The sequence below is a fragment of the Pyxicephalus adspersus genome, chromosome 4, assembly GCF_032062135.1.
Source record: "Pyxicephalus adspersus chromosome 4, UCB_Pads_2.0, whole genome shotgun sequence".
In the NCBI taxonomy this organism is placed as follows: Eukaryota; Metazoa; Chordata; class Amphibia; order Anura; family Pyxicephalidae; genus Pyxicephalus; species Pyxicephalus adspersus.
The window spans coordinates 73,536,787-73,557,752 of NC_092861.1; the positions used below are offsets into that span (position 1 = coordinate 73,536,787).

At 38.5% G+C, this 20,966-nt stretch overlaps 1 protein-coding gene across 4 annotated transcripts in view; it reads left to right on the plus strand.

The window, feature by feature from the left end:
- Positions 1 to 20,966, plus strand: part of ANKRD6 (ankyrin repeat domain 6) — a 112,681-nt gene that overhangs the window by 23,272 nt on the left and 68,443 nt on the right. The window lies entirely within an intron of this gene.

Below are 20,966 nucleotides of genomic sequence, written 5' to 3' on the forward strand. Positions count from 1 at the left end.
CTGCTTCAAATGCATCATTACACCTAACTAAACAGCTCTGAAAAAGAAATTGAAATTGTTACTCATCATGTATATTAGCAAGCTTTGAAACAGCAAGAGATTGGTTTGTTTGAAAAGTTGTGTTAGTTACACAGAACAGTAGTGGATACAATCTCCCTAGTTTAACTACAGCATTTATTGTCATATGAATGCTAATAATGCATTCCTTGTGACCCTGCTACAACTGAATGCCTCAAAGGATGGGCCATTCTCTTCGTGAAGCAGTGATTTCCATTACATTTCCCCATTATGCTTCACTAAGATGTATGTAAATAGATGTCTGACACAATCAACTTTACGTACCAGTAGCCATTCAGCTTGATAAAAAAAACGTGATGAAATCCGGGCAATATATTCTAGTCTTTTTACAGCCAGAGGCATTTTCATTAAAATATAGACCAATAATATTTTGCATGGGAGGCAAATGTTAGCTGTATACAGTTGGTTACAGTGTGTCAAAGCAAGCAGGTAGATATTATTTTATAATGATTTGAATGGCCCAGTGTTTTTGTAGTAGGCTTGTTGTTGTAGTTGTTTATTCATAAATATTACAATGCAGCTTGTTTTAACTTTTAGGTATTATTTACCTTTATTTGGTATTTAGCTCTAATGGGCAGGGTCCTCTCCCTCTCTTTTTTTCTCACTGTCTGTATCTGTCTGTCATTTGCAACCCCTATTTAATGTACAGTGCTGCGTAATATGTTGGCGCTATATAAATCCTGTTTATAATACTAATAATAATTTTTAAAATGAAGATGCAGTTTTTCTTTGTTGATAGTGTGTACAAACAATAGTGATTTCCACTGCTTGACATTAATGCACACATCTTTACCACTAACATGACATATGGTTAGCTAATGCACACAGGACTTTCACACTAGGTCTGACAAGGAATAATGAATAATATTCTCTGTGGGACCTTTTGTATGCCTCTAGCAGTTAGTACTAAAAACCACATACTTAAATGCTTCTGCATGTAGACTGAGTGAAATTTAGCTTCACAAATATGCTGTTTTCACTTTTTTCTATTTGATATTGAAACTGTATTTTGTATAACATAACTTCAATTAATGTGGTCATTAAATATATATTTTTTAAAATAAGTAAAAGCAAAAAAATAAATAAAAATACACATTTGTTTACATACATTCAATTCAGATGCATGCATGTACATAAAGGCCTATTGTTCAAGGGATGTTAGATGTCAACATGCACTCTAAAGCCAGCAAAATAATTTTAGGGCCATCATTTAGGTTAAACGTTAATATAAATGTTAAAAGTAATAAGCTATAAATGTTTCTAATGTGTCGCCTATTTACAGTTTTAAGTGCATTTTTTTGGTTAGATGTATTTGGTACTTATTGACTCAACAGTCTGGTCTTTTATATAGAATGGAGGAATTAAAAATGTATTTGCGTTTTTGTGCACAACAGAATTAGTAAAGATAGAGCTTTTGTAAACATTTTGTGGTGATTTCGTTTTTTTTCTGTGACCTATTCAACTATTCTAGGGAGAACAAAACTAATAAAAATCTAAACATTTTTTTTACTGTATGAGCAGGTAGTACTTAATATGTAAAACAAAATAAAATCTTCCATCCAGAGTTATAGTACACATTTCCTAACTATTTACAGACAACAGTTTGTAGTATGGACAACATGGTGGTTTAGGGGTTAGCACTCTGGCCTTTGCAGCGCTAGGTCCCAGGTTTGAATCTTGGTCAGGATGCTCTCTGCATGGGGTTTGCAGGTTCTACCCGTATCTGCGTGGGTTTCCTCCGGGTACTCCGGTTTCCTCCCACATCCCAAAAAGCAGTAAGACTAAATTAATGACGTATGACTATGGTAGGGACGTTAGATTGTATGCTCCTTTTAGGGACAGTTAGTGACATGACTATCGACTTTATACAGCGCTGTGTAATATGATGGTGCTGTATAAATACTATTTAATAAAATACGTCTTCATTCATTACAAATTTTGTGAACTTGTGAACTCCCCCTTGGTACTGAAAGACAACATTCTTCTGCTAAAAAGACTTTGTGTTTACACATGCCTGTATAACTTTAAAGGGCTGCAAAGAAAACTACCGACATTTCTTAAGAAACAGTAGCAGTAACCTAAAATTTATTAAATGAAAAATCATTCTGTGAGTTCCAGGCATATAATGTGCCTAGGCATTGGTTTTTTTACTACAATTTTGAGGGAATTCGTTACCGACAAGAGGAAGCCCTTTCTTTGTTTTTCGATTCGGTTTATGTCAGACATTGAGACTAATTTATTACAGCTTACTAAGACTGGAGATGATAGACTATCATGGGAGAACCTGGATGATCCAGCAAACGTCAACAGATGAAAACCCTGCATGCCAAACAAATACAAATTACAGAATAAAAGACAAATAATTGACAAAATAATTTTTAGTAACTGGTAAAATTTTGCATATGACACAAGTTGTATTGCTTGTTGTGACTTTGCAAGAAAAAGAAACAAACACTAGATCAGTCAAATTGCAAAATAGTGCTATTATTATGATGTAAATTGTAGGCAAATAACAAAACTAAATCACCTGTTGCTGTAATTTTGACTGTCGGTCCAGCCAAATTTGTGCAAAATGTATAAGGAAATTAAGTAAAAACTGAGAAGTCTCATGTCTGTTTAGATTTTGTCAGTCACTAGAAAAATGTGATTTCTAATATGGACACTTTTCTTTTTACCTGATCAGATCCATTGCTTAGCATTATCTTAGCAGGGTACTGGAAAATGGGGCATGCATTTGCATAATAACTGGATCACACAATCCTCAAGGGAATGGGGAATTCAGTGAAATATTACCAGACATTTGCAAAAGAATGAAAACACCCCAGACTTTATTGATATTTCAGGGATTTAGAAATGGCATATTGTGACAAAAGTGAATTTTGCAGTGTTCATTTTCAGAGCATGTGCTGTTTCCCCTATATTTTTTCAGCTATGACAAAGTTTTGTTGTCTTTAACACATCACCCACATACAGGTTTCTTGTGCCCTGGATGGCCATGTGGTAAGACTAAGACCCCCGAGACATGCCACAGCATCAGCCATTACTCTTGTCTTCTTGTAACCATGGATACCAAAAGAAAGTTCACTGCTAGGGCTGATTACAATTCAAAATACCTTTAGGTAATGAAAGGTGAAAATCTGTATTCTCCATTGCTCACACTTTTGTAAAGAAGCAAGAATAATTATGGTATTGACAATATACACAACAGTATAGTAAACAAACAGGTGTAAGTGATGTGTAAGCGATGAAGTAACCAACGATAGTAACAATACTATGTATGCAGTGGGGATGATCTGTTAGAGCACTTGTGCATCAAAACACAAAACCCAATTCATTCTCGGAACCCCAAACGTGGAGTTGATTTCGGTAAGGCAAAAAAAACCTCATATAGAGTATTCTAGTTTTTGACCTCCCCCCTAAAGGTTCAATGGATCCCTATAATGCAATGGTTTTTCCTGTAAATATTAGTAGCCAATATTATTTCTATTTTAGAGATACATCTATAAGTAAAGTATTCTTTAGGCAATTGGCTAGAATCCGCTCCCAAGAAAGACTATTTCAAATTTTATTAGCTCTTACAGAATAGATTTGTTCCATTGTGGTTGGAGGTTGGAACTTTTTTACCAGGTGCAGAATGTGCCTACTTCTTTTGTTTCAATCAGTTTTATTAAGTTTTTTTATTAAGTTTTCAGAGAAAAATAACAGATAAACAGAACAAAAAAATCAGACCTACAACGCATACATCATATCGAGCATAACAGTGTCGGCTTCGGATTAACAAAAGTATATACCCAGGAAGCTGCATATACCCAGGAGAATTTAACAGAAGACATAATAGTCCTGCAGGGACCGTATAGCACAAAAATAAAACCTGTACAAAAACAGCTACATATCTGCTAATGGAAGCATATGGCACAGGATGGAAACCAATGTTCTGAGACAACAAATAAAATAAAAACAAAGTAAAAAACAAACACATATACTAAAACAGTCCAGGGGAGAAGGGGGGGATGGGGAATATCACTCGATACAAGAATAGAAGAGATACATAATAACCCTCAGTACCGGGTTGTATTCCATCTGGTGAGCCTGGACACTAAATAAAATATGTATGAAACCTGGGGGATTCTTTAAACCAATCCCAAATGGACCAGGTAATCTTAAATTGTTCCAATCTGTCATCACTCTCCGCAACCAACATCTCCATATGACAATTTTTTTCAAGTTTGGAGACCCAATTAGCTATAGAAGGAGCAGCAGATTGCTTCCACAATCTCGGGATAGTGGCCCTTGCTGCCGTAAGAAAATGACGTAGAACCCCACCTTTGATAGTTTTGAGCGAACCCGGAACCATGGATAAAAGAGCTATTTTGGGAGTATTGGTTATGGTGGACCCAGTGCTGTCATTAAATATCTGAATATTTGTGTCCCAAAATCGAGCTATAAGGGGACACTCCCACCATATATGAAGCATTGTCCCCTTTTGTAAGTGGCAACGCCAGCAACGATCAGAGTGTGTAGGGGAGATTCTATGCAGGTCCACAGGGCAATAATACCACCTGGATAAAATTTTGTAATTAACCTCCTGAGCTTTACAGGTTAAGGCCAACTTATGCGTTAGGATAAATGATTTTTCCCAATCATCTGCAGTTATGAGACCAGGCAGTTCCCTCTCCCAATATCTAGTGTATACTGGTGCAGAGGGCTCAGAGTTCTGCGTTATTAGCTCGTACAACCTGAACACAACATGAGAGGGGCGGTCAGGCGAGCTATCCAACTGTTCAAATTCCGTCAAACTTCTATATAGGAAGGATAAATAAGAAAATGAAGCTACAAATGACGTCATTTGCCTATATGAAAGCCAAAATAGCAACTTGCTTCTGTTTGGAAGATCCAGGGAGGCCAGTGGGGGAACCCGTCCATTATATAAAATACTCCGAAGATGACGGCTGTCAGAGGCGTACCAAGATGTTCGCATTGCCGGGGGGAACTCTGGATTATCAAATAGCGGTGTCATGGGTCCTTGTTTCATCGACAATTTGCCCGCTGTGAGGAGGATCTCCCAATTGTGTAGTAAATCCAATGTAAGTGGAGGTAGAGGATGGGCCAGCAGTATCAACCACCGGTCCACCCATGGCAGGGATTGGAGACTAACCGGAGATAAACAATCTTCCAGCCGTACCCATTCCTTAAACTCCCTGTTGTGAAACCATCTATCAAACGCACTAAAACTGACGCCCTAAAGGAAATAACATCCGGGGGCCCCTGCACCTTCTCTATTTTTGGCCTTGGACGGTACTAAATGCCAGCCTAGGGTGCTTCCGTTGCCATATAAATTTTAAAAATACCATGTATTTTACAAAGATATGCAGTTGGCAAGAATATAGGAACCGACTGAAAAAGATATAACAGTCTGGGAATTATATCCATCTTAAGAGTGTTTATACGGGTGAACCAGGAGAGAGGCAGAGAGTAGTATTTCTGAAGGTCAGATTGAAGTTTACTGAACATTGAGGAATAATTGAGAACAATTTGGAGGGATCCGATGGAACCATTATACCCAAATACTTAATGGCATCAGAACAAATCCGGAAAGGCACATTAGCACGCATAACTGACATTTGATTAGAGTCTAAGGTAACATTAAGATTTGGAATAGTTGACCTGAAGTTACTATGTATACCAAATTCATCAAGTTCCCTCAGGATGGAAGGTATCGTGACATGAGGGGATGATATGTACATCAGGAGGTCATCTGCGTATAAAGAAATTTTATATTGTGTATCACCCACCTGGATCCCTTTTACATCTGGATTGTGGCGCAAGGCCAGTGCCAAATGTTCCAAAATTAGGGCATAGAGTAAAGGGGAGACAGGACACCCCTGCCTCATGTCATTCTTGATTTGAAAAGAATCAGAGGGAGTGCCATTAACCCGCACCCGGACTCTGGGTGAAGAGTACAATGCTGCGATTCTAGAGACCATGCAGGGACCCAGGCCCACCTGACGTAACGCTGAATACATAAAGTGCCAACTAACCCTGTCAAAGGCTTTTTCAGCGTCTATTGACAGTAAGCACACTGGGGTGCCTGAAGATTTAGCAAATTGAGTTAGCAAGAGAGTCTTAATAGTATTATCCCTGGCTTTCCTTCCATAGATAAACCCTGTTTGATCCTTATGGATCAATGAGGGCATATGTGGAGACAACCTGTTGGCAATCAACTTAGAAAAAATTTTTGCGTCCACGTTAATCAATGATATAGGTCTATAATTAGAGCAAACGTATGGTCTTTGCCAGGCTTGGGAAGAACTGTAATATGCCCTTCTAAACTTTGTGATGGAAACGATGTATCAGCAGAAACAGAAGAGAACACTTTAGTCATGAAAGGGACAAGATTAAGAGCATGTATCTTATAAAACCGTGGAGTAAAGCCATCAGGACCAGGACTTTTTCCGGTCGGTGTGGCCTGCAAGGCAGCAGAGACCTCCTCCTCCCTAAATGGGGATTCCAATTGTGAAATCACCTCAGATTCTAATGTTGGGAGGGCTGTTTTAGTTAAATATTCCTGTAAAGAGGAAGGAGTAGCAGGAACAGGGCGTATTTGATAAAGCTCCGCATATTATTTATGAAAGGTTTGCAGAATCTCATTGGGGATAGATGTCAACCTGCCATCAGGAGTATGCATGGACGGAATATATGTGGTGGATGTGCGCGGGTGAAGACCCCTCGCCAGCAGTCTGCCACATTTATCCCCATATTGGTAGATAAATTTACGGAAACGATCCCTGTGGAGCTGGTGAGCCAAATCATACAGTTTCAAAAGATCGGTTCTATCAGCAGTCAATTCTAAAAATACACCAGGGGCCCTGTTTTGTTTATGCAGGCGTTCCAAGGAGCGGATTCTATCGGATGTACAAGCTATATCCTGTGATCTGATCTTTTTAAGCCTAGTGCCTTGTTATATTAGAACCCCTCGAACAACCGCTTTCATAGCCTCCCACTGCATAGGAAGGGGAGTGGGGTCTGAGGCGTGATCTCCAATAAAATTGGGTATCGCATCGAGAACCGCTTTTGCGCAGAGAGAGTCTTTAAACAAAGAGTCGTTGCATCTCCATGTCCATTCTCTATGGCCCAAATGGGGAATCTGAGGTGAGAGGGACACTGAAGAGTGGTCGGACCAAGGGCATGACTCTATAGAAGCAATAGGACACCAATCAAGTATAGAATGGCTTGCCAGGATATAGTCTATGCGAGAATTCATGTTGTGCGGGTGGGAGAAAAAGGTATAGTCTTTGGTAGTGGGGTGCAGAATGTGCCACATATCCATTTTTCTAAGATCGTGCAATTTAGAACGAAGGGAGTTTAATTTGGAGTACGAGATCGGAGTTTTCCCTGATGAAGTGTCAATGCGGGGATCCAAAGCACAATTAAAGTCCCCACCGACAATAAAAAAAACCCCTCGGCAAACCCTTTCAGTATCTCCAAATATTGAGATAGGGCCATTGTGGGTTGTTGATTGGGAGCATAAAAGGAGGCCAATGTAAATTTCTTATCCCAGAGATAAATTTTTAGAAACAAATACCTGCCCTGAGAATCAGAGCGGGAATCTAGTGTCTGTACTGGCAACGATTTATGAAAAGCTATAGAAACTCCCTTAGTTCTAGATTCAGGATTGGAGCTATGATACCACAGGGGATAATAGCGATTGCGGAGAGAGGGAAGTCTAGTTGAGTGAAAATGGGTCTCCTGTAAGAGTAGGATATTCACTCTTGCTTTATGTTGAGCATATAACAATTAAGAGCGTTTGTTCGGGCTATTTAGACCCTTCGCATTAAGGGTACGGATATTCAAAACATATGCTTGAGTACGTGCCGAGGACATTACAGGAAAGGGGTACAGGAAAGGGCACCAGACGGGTGAGGCCGGCTAAAACCTCGACAGCGGGGTGAAAAAACTAAAGTGGGACCCCAAAGGTCCCAAATCACCGCCCAAGAGGGCAGCAGGCCTAGGTGGGGAAGTGTCTGCACACGGCGGGGGAAGGCAAACAAGCATTCAAAAACAAACATATGATTCCCGCCTGGGGGAACCCGCAAAACCAGAAATAATATAGAAAGTAAGAGCAAACTCTTAGCATTCATCTAATATACTAAACAATCATAGAAGCACAGCAGCAAAATCACATAACATAACATAGAGGACATATAATAAGCAATTCACCAAACTCCTACCAAATTAGGCTAAGGAATTCAGAGAAAAAAATCCCAGATATCAGGATAGGCCGGACCGAGCAGGAAAAACACCATAGCTTGGATTCCCACTAGTAGCCCACATACATATCAACCAAAATAGAAAAAAATCTAGAGGACATTCAGTATTGCTAAAAAAAGGAGAAAAATGAACATAGCTACCGGTAAATGAAAAGTCCCAAAGCAAATAAGACACTTCATACGCAGGAACATAAAGGCTCCTATTAAGGTTGGGCAGTCCAATCGACTAAGCGGCTGAGAGACAAGAACCAAGAATCTCCTCTCAAAATTAGGTCGATCACTCGGTCAAACACGGCAGGAGGTAGTCCAAGTTGAGGTCAGTGATAGTCTGATGGTACTTGGTAGCCCAAGAAGCGTAGACAAAAAGATGGTAGATAGTAGATCCAGAAGTTTTGCTTGAAGTGGCCTGGGGGCCAACATACACTGTCGTTGGTGCCGATTTAACAGGCTAAGTTGTTGGAGGAGGAAGGGGGGAAAGATGACCCGTGGAGGTGCTTGGAGATCTATCAGGCAGCTGTCGCGGAGGGGCTTGCGATGACGCTGGTTTGCTGTTGAGGAGTGAAGTTGCTGTGGGCCTTTCAGGTAATATGATGTCAGGAAGGCGTAAATCTCGCACAGTGTGAGGCAGGTCGGATGGCTCACGGAGAACTAGGGTTCTTCCTCCCGATCTGATAATGAGATGGAAGGGAAATCCCCATCTATAGGGGATGTTCTGTTCACGAAGGACTGTGAGAAGTGGTTTAAGAGCCCTACGAAGGTCTAGAGTATGTTTTGAGAGGTCAGGCAGCAGTTGTATTTGTGCCCCAGAGTATTCAATATTTGTAGATTCTCTGGCCTTTTTCATGATATCTTCCCTGGTTCTGAAGAAGTGGATCCGACATATAACATCTCTAGGGCGTTGCGGATTTGTGCTGCGTGGGCCCAGGGTTCTATGTATCCGATCTATCTCTATATCAACATCGGATGGAACAGCAAGGAGTTTAGCAAAGATAGAATATGCCGCCGTGGATAATTCTGAATTCGGTATAGTTTCAGGTAAACCCCGTATATGTATATTGTTCCGCCGATTGCGGTTCTCGGCATCATCATGCAATAGATACAACATATTAATTTGCGCTTCGTGGTGTTCCAAAGTACCCGCATGGGACACTACTTGTGAAGAAAGTTCAGCACAGTGGTTTTGTAGGGCTGTGGCGGTACTAATAACTTGTTTGATGGACTGACGCATGGTGTGAAATTCTGCCTTGCAGCTCGCTTCCAAGTGCCCTATACTATAATCCAAATGTTGCCTGGTGGGTAAGGCTCTGAGGTGGGCCTTCCAGTCCCACTCCTCCTCAGAGACCACATTTGCAGGGCTATGGCTTAAGGAGGCTTCCAAAGATGGATGGGAACATGGGCTATGGGTGGGAGAAACTAATGGTACCTCTGGTGGTGGTGTGGTGGAGGCTTCTAATCGCTGTGCAGTTAATTCCTGTTGTGATCCAGCCCACAGTTGTGCGGATCGCGGTGAGGGCGCCTGCCCGTCGGATGAAGCCGAAAATCTAGCCCCTGGCTTTGGGGCCTTGTCTCGATCACCGCGGCCTCCCGCGGAGAAGAATCTGGGGATGCCCCCAGAGGAAGAATCACCCCCTCCGGCACGCCCCTTCTGTGCCCCCTTCACTTTAGGACCCATAAAGCAGGAATGATAAGGCGCCGCAGCGCTGACACAAGCTGGAATCCCCCAGGCAATATCCGGAGCTGAGGAGATTTGCTTCCTACTCCGCCGCCATCAGGCCACGCCCCCTCGCCTACTTGTCTTTTGTGTGGTCTTAAGGTGGTCATGTTGCCAGACTATAAATTTCAACAATTAATTTTCAAAATCTTCCAAAAGATTTAATGCACATTTAACATAAAAAATAACAAATTACATAAAAGTCTTTCATGTGTAGGCATTAAAAAACCCCATGTGGTTAGTGGCTCCATATCATTTTTAGAGCTGTCACTTCAGTGTGACTCTATAGTATTACCCCTTGCCTCTTTCCTAGTAGCTATGTAAAAGGTTATGTAGGGGGGTAAAGGACAGGGGGCTGCAAGTAAATAAATAAGTGTTAAGTAAAGGGAAATATTGAAAGAAAAACACTCAACCATTTAAAATACTTTAAATATAGTATAGATCCTAGCTACATTGCCTTTCCTTTTAAAAACCCCTTGTTTTTCAAAATGTATGCAATAGGTTTTGAAATTATTTTCAAGCAGATACTCTCAATTTTGGACCATCATCATACTTTAAAATATATTCCTACAAAAAAGTAAAACAGATTAGTAGATTCTGAGTACAAGCTTTAATTCCCTTTTAAATATATAAAAAATATTTATTGCTAATTCTAAAATGTTAATACATTGATATCAGGCTAGTCATTAAAGAGACTAGAATTACAAACAATGGCTTACAAATAACTGAGCTCAACTTTGGGAACCTGCAGGCATAAACCATGAACCTGTGGGTGTTAGCCATCTGGTCTAGGTTATTTGTTAACATTTATATTGTTGTAATTGTTTTTGAACCAGATTAGTGTTGGTTCACTGTGGTGCGCTGAAAATATTTTCATACCATCCACATTGTACAGCAGCAATACCGCTCTTCTTCTGTAAACACAGAGCTTAACAAAGTATTAATTATAAATGAACCTTCAAAAACAATACTAATAGATGATGTTTTTGAATACGTGGAGGATTACAGACTTTTGTGCGAAATGCAGTATAAAACTCTAAAATAAAAAATGTGCATACCCCATTAATCCTGCCAGCATGGGTGCACAGCTTCTATAAATAGCATGGCCAGCCTATCCAGGACAGGAAGCCTATTCACAAATAAATGTAGGAATAAATGCAAAACAGTCCCTAACAGTAAATAGATTGATCAGAATATTTATACATAGCTATGCCAAAAATATTTACATTTTGGGTTCGCGTAGATTAATATTTGCAGTTTGACTGGCATTACTTTTTAAAAGTCTAGTTTTTGCCATTATTATAGTTTTTTTTTTTAGCAAAACATTGCTTTTTTGAATTTTTAGCAGCCTGATTTCCTTTTTTTCCCATTTATGTTCTGTATGTTATGGAGTTTGTAAGTTCATTTTAAGGTTTTGTCAGTGACCAAAGAATTTTACATTGCAGGATGCAGAACAAAAGAAAGTTTTAACTACTTTTCAAGCAGAAACATTTTTTTTCAATTCTGTAGGTTAACGCAAATAGTGAAGTTACAAAACCTATATTACAGCATTGTTAGGTATAACACTATTTTCATAAAAAAGACAATTTTCCCCCTACATTCTTCTAACTTTCCTTCCACTGTTGCACCACTTCTCAGGACAGCTCCAGTGCAAGCTGAACAATTGCATTTAGAGTTGGACTGAAGGTAAACCATCGTGTGTACTGTGAGTAGTTGTAAACTTCAGCCAGGGAGTCCCTTATTTTTTGAATCTAGGCAAACAGTTCCAACTAAAAGTTATTTTCTCTAGTGGTAGAGTCCTATTGATTGATTTAAAAAATTTGTGTATTGTGGTGACTGGTTCCATCCTTACTATGACAGTGTAAATACATATGACTTTAATATGTCCCTTTGTTCTGTATTTGTACCTTAATTGTGAGCCAATAAATGTACATTGTATACATGATTTAAAAAAGTAGCAAGCAATTTACAGAGCATCTAGCGGTATACTTTATGTAAGTGGGAGGTTACTGCACTTGGTACATTCGCACCTGTAGTAGTAGCAGCAGCTTAATTAAATGGTAGACATACCAGCATTCCACAGACTGCATTTAGATTTGTTAGTCCTGAAGTAAGTCCGAACTTGGCAGTCTTGCTTAAATGGAAAAATTTCAAGTGAGACTTAACTCATTTATTTTATTGCCGATCCTTACAGCAAACAAATATTAGGCAGTAATGTTGTGCCAACAGCTTTTTACATTTCTGTTATCGAAATAACATATTATAAAACATCTCATTACATGTTTGTCCGTTTTAAACCCTTTCTTAGACATATATAATAGCCTAATACAAAGCCTCTTATTATTGTTTAGTCAATCACTATAGTTTGTGTTTCTCTTAATCTTTATGGTCAGCGCATCCTGTGTAATGAAGAGGTAATTGAAATGGGTCAGATGCCTAATGGGGAGGCAAATTTTTCAGTTTTGGGTTTTCTAGAAAGCTAAATGTGTTGGCATATGTGAAGGTAGGATGTACACAGTGTAGCATAGCTTGTTCACACCATTAACATGGTCTGCATTTCCCAAACACAAGGACAAAGCAAATAACCTTATGCCTTATGGCCGCTGTGTTTCCTTCATATATCTAAAACATTTTTTTTGTTTTTTATATTCATTGTGAGTCAGATGTATGAGGAAGGATTAATCATACTTTGGACTTAAGCTTTTTGCTTGTGGCTTTTTTTTTCTGTGCTCTTCAAGTTTGGATTAAAATAATGATGTCACCTTCTGCCAAGGAGATTAAATTTGCCAGGCATGAATGTAAACTATTTCCTATTTAAGTGGCATAGAAGTAAAGAGGAAGAACAATTGAACTAATTTACACAACATGGACAGCATGTTTTTTCCTAATGCTAATGGGCTAAAATCTGCTGCAGCTTCCAAATAGTGGAGGAGTAAAGGGCTTTTCATACTTTAGCTTTTTGGAAAATGTTGTAAATCCCTCTTTAGTAAGGTTGCTAGGAGCATACTTAGTGTCAAGAAGACTTCACTTAACCCATTTACAGTATATAGGGAGGGTATTCTTTCTGTTGTAGTAAGCATGCCACGAAATTATTAAGACTTGCTGCACAATATTGGAAAAAGGGGATGCTTGAAAATTGATTTTGAAAGAATGCATTGTCAGTGGGTGATATACAGTGTTATTTTGTTGTAGCTGACCAGACCTATGTTCCCAGAGGGCTTGCAGAAAGGGCAAGCAATGACTATGGGATTATTCATTTTACCCAGGAGCTGATGACGATAGTTTTTATTGATGGAGTAATCGCTGCCCTTTACATTAGTAATACTATTTTACCGGTACTTGAAGATTAATTTTACTCAAACTGTATACTCTGCAAATGTTAATGTTAGCAATCACAATAAGCTTCAAATGCTTCTAGGGCTTACCATTTTTAGGGTATAGCTGTATCTTTCAATCTGTATGCCACCCATATGTGTTTACAGGGCTGTTGAGTCAGAGATGGAGTCGACGAGTCAGAGACAATTTTGGGTATCTGGAGTCAATAAAAATGTTCAGAGTCCTGATAAATTTAAATTATATTAAAAAAAATTACAGCAAGTTCAAATGTCCTATTTCACAAACAATAGTCATAATTAAGTACTTCTCTGATGTAAGAATAAAGCCCAGTGCATAGTTGTATTTCTAATAGTGTGAAGTTCAGCTGAGCTGTTATACAACCTGACATTCACATTATTGTAATCTGGATTATGTACATTACAAAAAGTGTTTTCATTTTTTTTTTTCAGATATAATGTGTTTAACAAGTTAATATGAGTGTAAACAAGTGAAATGATATAGGTGTTGGTGAGTGCTATGTCTATTAAGTGCTATGCCTAATGTGTGTTCAGGTGTCCTGTCTGCACTCCCCATATATGCTACCATCCAGGGCTGAAATTTAACATCATTTTGCACACCACCTAATACTAGGAAGCTAGGTGGCCCCCCTGGCCTTGGAGCCCCCAACTACCCTGTCTTCAGCAAGATATCATCAAACAAAGATAAAGGCAGCAGTGTCTTTTCAACTTCCTCTGTCTGCTAAAAGAGCTTAGAAGAACTTGCAGGAACAGCTTTTTGGATTCAACTGTAAGTGTTCATGTTTATTTTAAAACTGCATGGCCGCTTGTGTGTACTATGATGGAAGGCCGTGTGCATATTTCTGGATAAAACTGCAGGGCTATTTGTATGTTTGTGTGTATGGTGCAGGAATGTATGAATGTTTGTGTATAGTGCATATTGTGTGTAAAATGTAGGGCTCTGTGTTGTGTGTATAGTATATGTTTGTGCATGTTTTTCTGTATAGGACAAATTATGTCTAAGTTTAGTGTAGAGCTTTAGCTCATTTGTGTGTATAGTGTTGTGTTGTATGTATGTTTGCAATAGCGCAGGACTATGTGTATGTTTGTATTTAAATCAAATAATATGCTAATTAGTATACCATATTTTATATTTTTATTTTCGTGAAAACGGCACTCCATTCACAATGGCAAAAAAATCTGTCAACAAACGCGATAAAGTCTGCTGTTTGCGAACACTTTACCTTATCAAGTGATGGGAAACATTACATGTGCCAATGTATTCTTGAAGATGATGGTGAAAAATGTGATGCAAAAATGATCAGTTTCAGTGGGTCTAACTTTAAAAATGCACTTACAAGAGCATCAAATTTGAAAGGACACTTGCACCGTTTTCATCCTAAAGTGTTAGAAGTTGTGAATGAGAAAGATATCAATGAAAATATTCCATCTACTTCTGGGATAAAAAAATGTTCAGAAATTCACTGGAGACCAAACACAACTAAAGATTTTTTTATATCTGACAAAAACCACATTATTGAAATGGTAGTAAAGAATAGTGTACAACTATCCTTCTTTTCACCACCAGCCTTTTTAGACCTAAATGGAGAAATGGCTGAAAAACTTGGTGTTTCTCTGGTAAGAGAAATTATAAGGAAACATAAAATTAAAGAGGCCAAATGTAAAAAAGAAAAACTACGAAAAGGTCTGAAGGGACATTTTATCTTCATAAAAATGGATGCATGCACACATCACAGAGTCAATTATTTTGCTAATAATGTTAGATTTGTTGATGAAAATAATTAAACAATACCGCAAACCTTGGGAGTAAAGGACACCCAGGCACATCACACCAGTGACAGAAGAATCTTCAGAAGTTATTGGAGAATGTTCTAGAAGATTTTGAAATTAAAAAGGAACAGATTCTATGTATTGTGACAGATAATGCTTCTAATATGTTGAGCACAATTGAGATAATGAAGAAAGTAGATGAAGAAAGTGACAGACAGACATTAAAGGAAGACAGTTCTGCAAGTATTGGAGAAAGTGAAAGTGAACAAAATAGTGACATTTTGAATAACATTGTTGAAGAAGAGTCTAAGTGTACTACTATTCAACATATGCGTTGTGCTGTTCATACTCTGCAACTTGCAAAAGGAGATTGATTGAAAGATCGTCATGCAGCTACTCTTATTGGCAAATTGAGGCAAGTAAATGTTGCAGCCAGGGCCCCTAAAACAACACGCTGGGGAAGCACTTATTTGATGGTAAAGTGTTTGCTTGAACTAAAAGACTTTCTTAAAGAACTGGACGATGAAAATGTTTTATTAACTGAAAGCCAGTAGACACAAGTAAAAGCACTAGAAAATCTACTTTCTAACCTCTTTACTGTCGCCAGCAGTTTGCAATCTGAAGATTTAAAAACTGGTAAATTCTTCTTGAAATGGAAGAGCTTGATATTTTACCTGAACAGAAGTGGAGGGTCATAGCTGATGGCATTGTATCTTCAATAAAGAAAAGAGAGAATCTCTTACTGGATAATCAAATCATGTTAGCTGCTGTTTATGTTCATCCATTGAGCTGAATTTTGTTGAGCAATGACCAGACATACTACAAAATAGGCTCTCTGTGATGTAGCAGTTCGCATGAAGGGATTACTACCTGAAACACCACCACTGGATAAAGCTATAACCACTATAACCTTGCCTTGATCAGTGTCGACATCGTTCCCCCACTTTAGAGTCTTGTTTAAGGGTTCACTACTTCAGACAAGTTTGGTAAAGCTAATTTGCACATGCATGGGAATTACTAAGTGATGTAGGTTGTGGGTGAAATTAGGGGACCAGAGAGTTACTGCTTAAAAAAAACTGAAAGGCTTCAGTGGGAAAGGCTTTGTTATATTTTGAGCAGAAAGTTTTAGACCAAGCAAAGGAGGTGTTGAATGATTTTTGCAGAAATATTTTGGGTTTAATCCCACTGTAATAGCTCTTGCTGCAGTTGCAAAAAAATAAAACTCCCAAAGGGCTTTACTTTAAGTGCCTTAAGAATATTGCAGAAGTGCGCCTTGTCCTAAAAACACTCCAACTCATTTTACAGCCAGTGCTTTTAAGCACCTTTGCTGGTTGTGTCTACAGGGGCATGGGTGTCCCATAAATTCTGTAAACGCTATTGTGTTAAAGCTGCAGGAGGTAGTTGATGATCCAATATATTTTTGTAGATTTTTTTTTCCTGGTAATGAAGGTATTGGTAGGTATATAAATTAGGAAGATACCCGGCATTAAGTTGAGTGTATTGCTTCTCTGGCCATTAATGCGTAGTGCTTGTGAATACTAATAATTCACATTTTACAGTATTAGTGGCTGTTGTAATATTGGTCCTTGAGCATTGTAGATAGAAATGTAATGGGTGCATTCAAAGCAGTCTGATTGTCACCATTTGAGACCAGTGTTTTATTGGAAATGCAAAGCTAATGCTAATTGTTATACATAGGTATGTTCAGCACCAGTTTTAAAGTATTTTGAGAATTCTGTTGTCATAGTAACCAAGATTACAATGAACTGTATTTCAGCTCTGAGCAAAGCTTGGCCTACTATATCTTTACAATACAACACAAAAAATTGTGTGTATGTATGTATGTGTATGTATATGTATGTATATATATTCACCCATTTTTTCACTTTGGAAATTTAAGGTGGAGTTATCCAACAACAGCAATTAATAAAATTGGCCCTGGTTTTGGCAGGATACACATACACATTACATTTGAAAATTTATGTAATCCAGGACATGATAGATGAGGCATACATTGGTTAGACAACCTTCTATAAATGGTGTGAGAATGGTTGCTCAGACATAGGCTGGCTGAAAATGTCCTGATTAGGGCAGGTGTGCACTGTTGAGACCTAAGCTACAGTGCAGACCTGCACCTGGAAACTGTTGGAGGCTTAATATCACATTTGTTTTTTTCTTCCCCCCTTGCATCCTAATCAACTTGCTTAGTATTAAACAACTAAACCCATTGCTGCACAAATCGGGCACAGGCTGGAGAAAAAGACATCCTACCCATTCTGTGTTGAACCAATGACCAGAAGAGTAGAAAAAGTGTCGCCCTACTCGGCTAATTTTTTAGTTGTAGATGTATAGATCTAGAGTATGTGATCTGTACGTATACAGTATACTAACATGAATAGATCAGCCATTGTTCATCTGCTATTAAGATTACTAGTTGTCTGACTACCTACCTACATATTGCTAGTGATGCTTAGGTTCTTCACGTCGATTGCTATAAGCAATAGCCTAGACTCAAATAATAAGTCAACATCAATGTAGAATATTCCTGCTCCATATATTAAAATTTGTCACTACAACAAAAGGTAAGTATATATATATATTTTAATGGGGGGCACCTGCTCTGGGTATAACTTGGTCAGAGAGATTTTCTTTTATTTTGGGGTGATTTGTTCTTAGTTTGTAACTGGAAGTGATGAAAAAAAAGTTTATATATGGGAGACAGACAGCGGAAAAGAAAATAACAGGAGTTTTAACCATCTCTTGCTTTCCAAAGAAAAATGTTTTGTTTTGAGGTACACTTTGATGCAAACTCTCTCTTGACTGAATTCTATGGAGTTAAATAGCTACAATGAGTATTGTGTTTACAGAGTTTGCATTTTCTTTTATTGATTAATAACTTTTGACATATAAAGATTTAATATTATTTAATCCTTTTTGTGGGTTAATCATGTTCTTTTTCCATGACCACTGTACATTTATGAAAAATAAAAGCACTATGTGCATAATGAGTGTGACAGCCCCCAGTCAGGAATCTGTTTCATAGCAATAAATGGATTAAATTACATCTGAGGGAAACAGAATAAGTTGCTACCATTTGTTCTCACACAGTACTGCATTAGATTAAAAGAACACTGTAAGGGGCAACAGTTTCACATATTTTAAATACCTTCAAAAATTTGTCACATTTAAAAAATGAAGAATCTAAAGTATTTCTTGGCTTGTAAACTGGATTTTTAAAATCATTTTTCTATGTCATATTGCTCGAAACAGTTTTAATGTGTGTGCAGTTCATCTATTTGTGGCACACGCAAGGAAAGCTGGGATTGCATGGGCAGCTCAGCCCGGCATGATCAGGCAGGAAAGACATGTTATTGCAGAAGGGACATCGCCTGTACCTTTTTGCAAAAAACACCTTTTTGATCCTTCATTTTGTAAAGTGGGACTTTGGTTCTACTTTAGGTGTTCTAATTACAGAATCAAAATTACAACCAGAAAGAGCTCGGTAAGGGCTGCTCTGATAGATCTCTCATGGCAGTTCTACTTTTAGGGTATGAGCGTGCACCATATTGGATGACATAATCATTTTATATCTTATATTTTATATGAGCACTAAACAGGTACATCAAACAACAGTATGCAAAGTACAATTAGCTTGGAAACATGTTTGTTTTAGCACAGAATGTTTTTTTGTTTTTATATTTAGTTTTTTGTACATGAGAATTGTAAAATAGTAAGGTGCATGCATACTGGAGTGCTGGGTCTTCATATATGTTACCTGAGGTGTTACATGGTACTAGCCTGACACTTTCCTTAAAGACAACAAAGTATTGTTGCAGGATTGACTTGGTATATTTCTGTCTGTATTCTATTTGGGGAGATTTTCCTTACTTCCTGTGTGATGACCAGTATCAACATGAAAATAAATTTCCTCCTCTAAAGACAAAGAATTTTTAAAAAAGCACTTTTATGTAGCATTGGGACCGGTTTGTATCTGTGCTTTTCCTGGAAGGTTGTCCCTTTTTCTGTGTGGTCATTAGTGGAAATGTCAGCAACTTAGGCAGCAGAAAAAAAAAACAGATTTTTTTTATTTTTATGTAATTTGGTGCCACTGATCTGATCTAGGCTATTACAGCAAATTCCTGATACAACCATTTGGTCCAGCTTGGCTGAACAACATTGCTTTGGACTAGTTTACTGACAATGACAAATGGGGGTGTCAAAACTCAAATACACAGTGGGCCAAAATTAAAAACCTAGACAAAGTCGCAGGCCAACCTTGAAATTTATTGAAAAAATTGAGGAAGTTTTTGCTTCTCATTAGATATAAAACCTTTTCATAATGAAAGAGGTTTTGCTTCACATTCAATCTGGAACAAGCCTATAATAGAGAAAAAGGCATATGAATTTTTTTCTCTATTTGTAGCCTTCTGAGTTAAATTTCAATGGTAACCTTTTAGCACAGGCTAACAATAATAATAGTTTTCTTCTATGAAAATCCAACCATTCAAGTCCATGCCTTGGAACAGCAAGGAAAAGAATAGCTGAGGGGGAGTGCTGGAAAGGCCAGATGCGGGGTTAAATCTCCTGAGTGGCCTGCCGCTGGAACTCCCTCTTCATTGAATTAGCGCTCCTACTAAAGTTCCCAGCATTTATTATTATTAATATTATTATACAGTATTTGTATAGCACCATCATATTACACAGCGCTGTACAAAGTCCATAGTCGTGTCACTAACTGTCCCTCAAAGAGCTCACAATCTAATTTCCCTACCATAGTCATATGTGATTAATGTAGTCTCAGGTCAATTGTTAGGGAGAAGCCAATTAACCTAATTGCATGTTTTTGGGATGTGGGAGGAAACCGGAGTACCCGGAGGAAACCCACGCAGACACGGGGAGAACCTGCAAACTCCATGCAGATAACGTCCTGGTTGAGAATCGAACCTGGGACCTAGCGCTGCAAAGGCCGGAGTGCTAACCCCTGAGCCACCGCATTACTTGGGTCGCTAAGTAGTTTTACCATTCTCACAGACACCTACAGTTTCAGTGAAAGTATGTTTCTTTGATCATCAAATCCCTTTTTTTTTGCAGCTCTAGATATTCCTACCTGTCAGATTTTGGTAGCCTCCATTTGACCTAAATTCAGATTCTTTTGATATTAAGGCAAGTATTGACAATCATATCAATGTTCTGTTAACAAAAAGGCTTACAAATCTTTTTCATGATCCTTTTGGCTCTTAAGTTTGTTTGACAGCTGGAAATTCTCAACAGGTGTTCATTGCCTCCACTGAATATAAATGCTTAGCTGAATGGAGAAGGTTAACTGGAAGTGGAGTGGGGAGAGCAGTAGACGTCTTCCGGATTCTAGTGCAGGGGTGCCCACACTTTTTTGGCTCGCAAGCTACTTTTTAAATGACCAAGTCAAAATGATCCACCAATAATAAAAATGCTAAACATATATTTATTTATATATACGAGTATGACAGAGTATGACACAGAAGTGACTGGAGCTAATGACACAATAAATGGCAGAACATTGCACAGACATTGCACTACAAGACTTTAGTGACAGGAAATTACAATTCACCTGTCATAGGAGAATGACGTGCTGCACAAGAAAAAGAACTTCTAACCAGTAGTGCTCACCTCAGACTGCCCTCCGGCCCTCTCTGCTTCCCTCCCCACTGTTACACGGAGCCTTCACACACAGAAAGACATCCCCAGCATTCCCATAGATGTAGCAGCTGGCTGCAGGTTAACGGGGGTGGGGGTGGGGGGCTAAAGTCC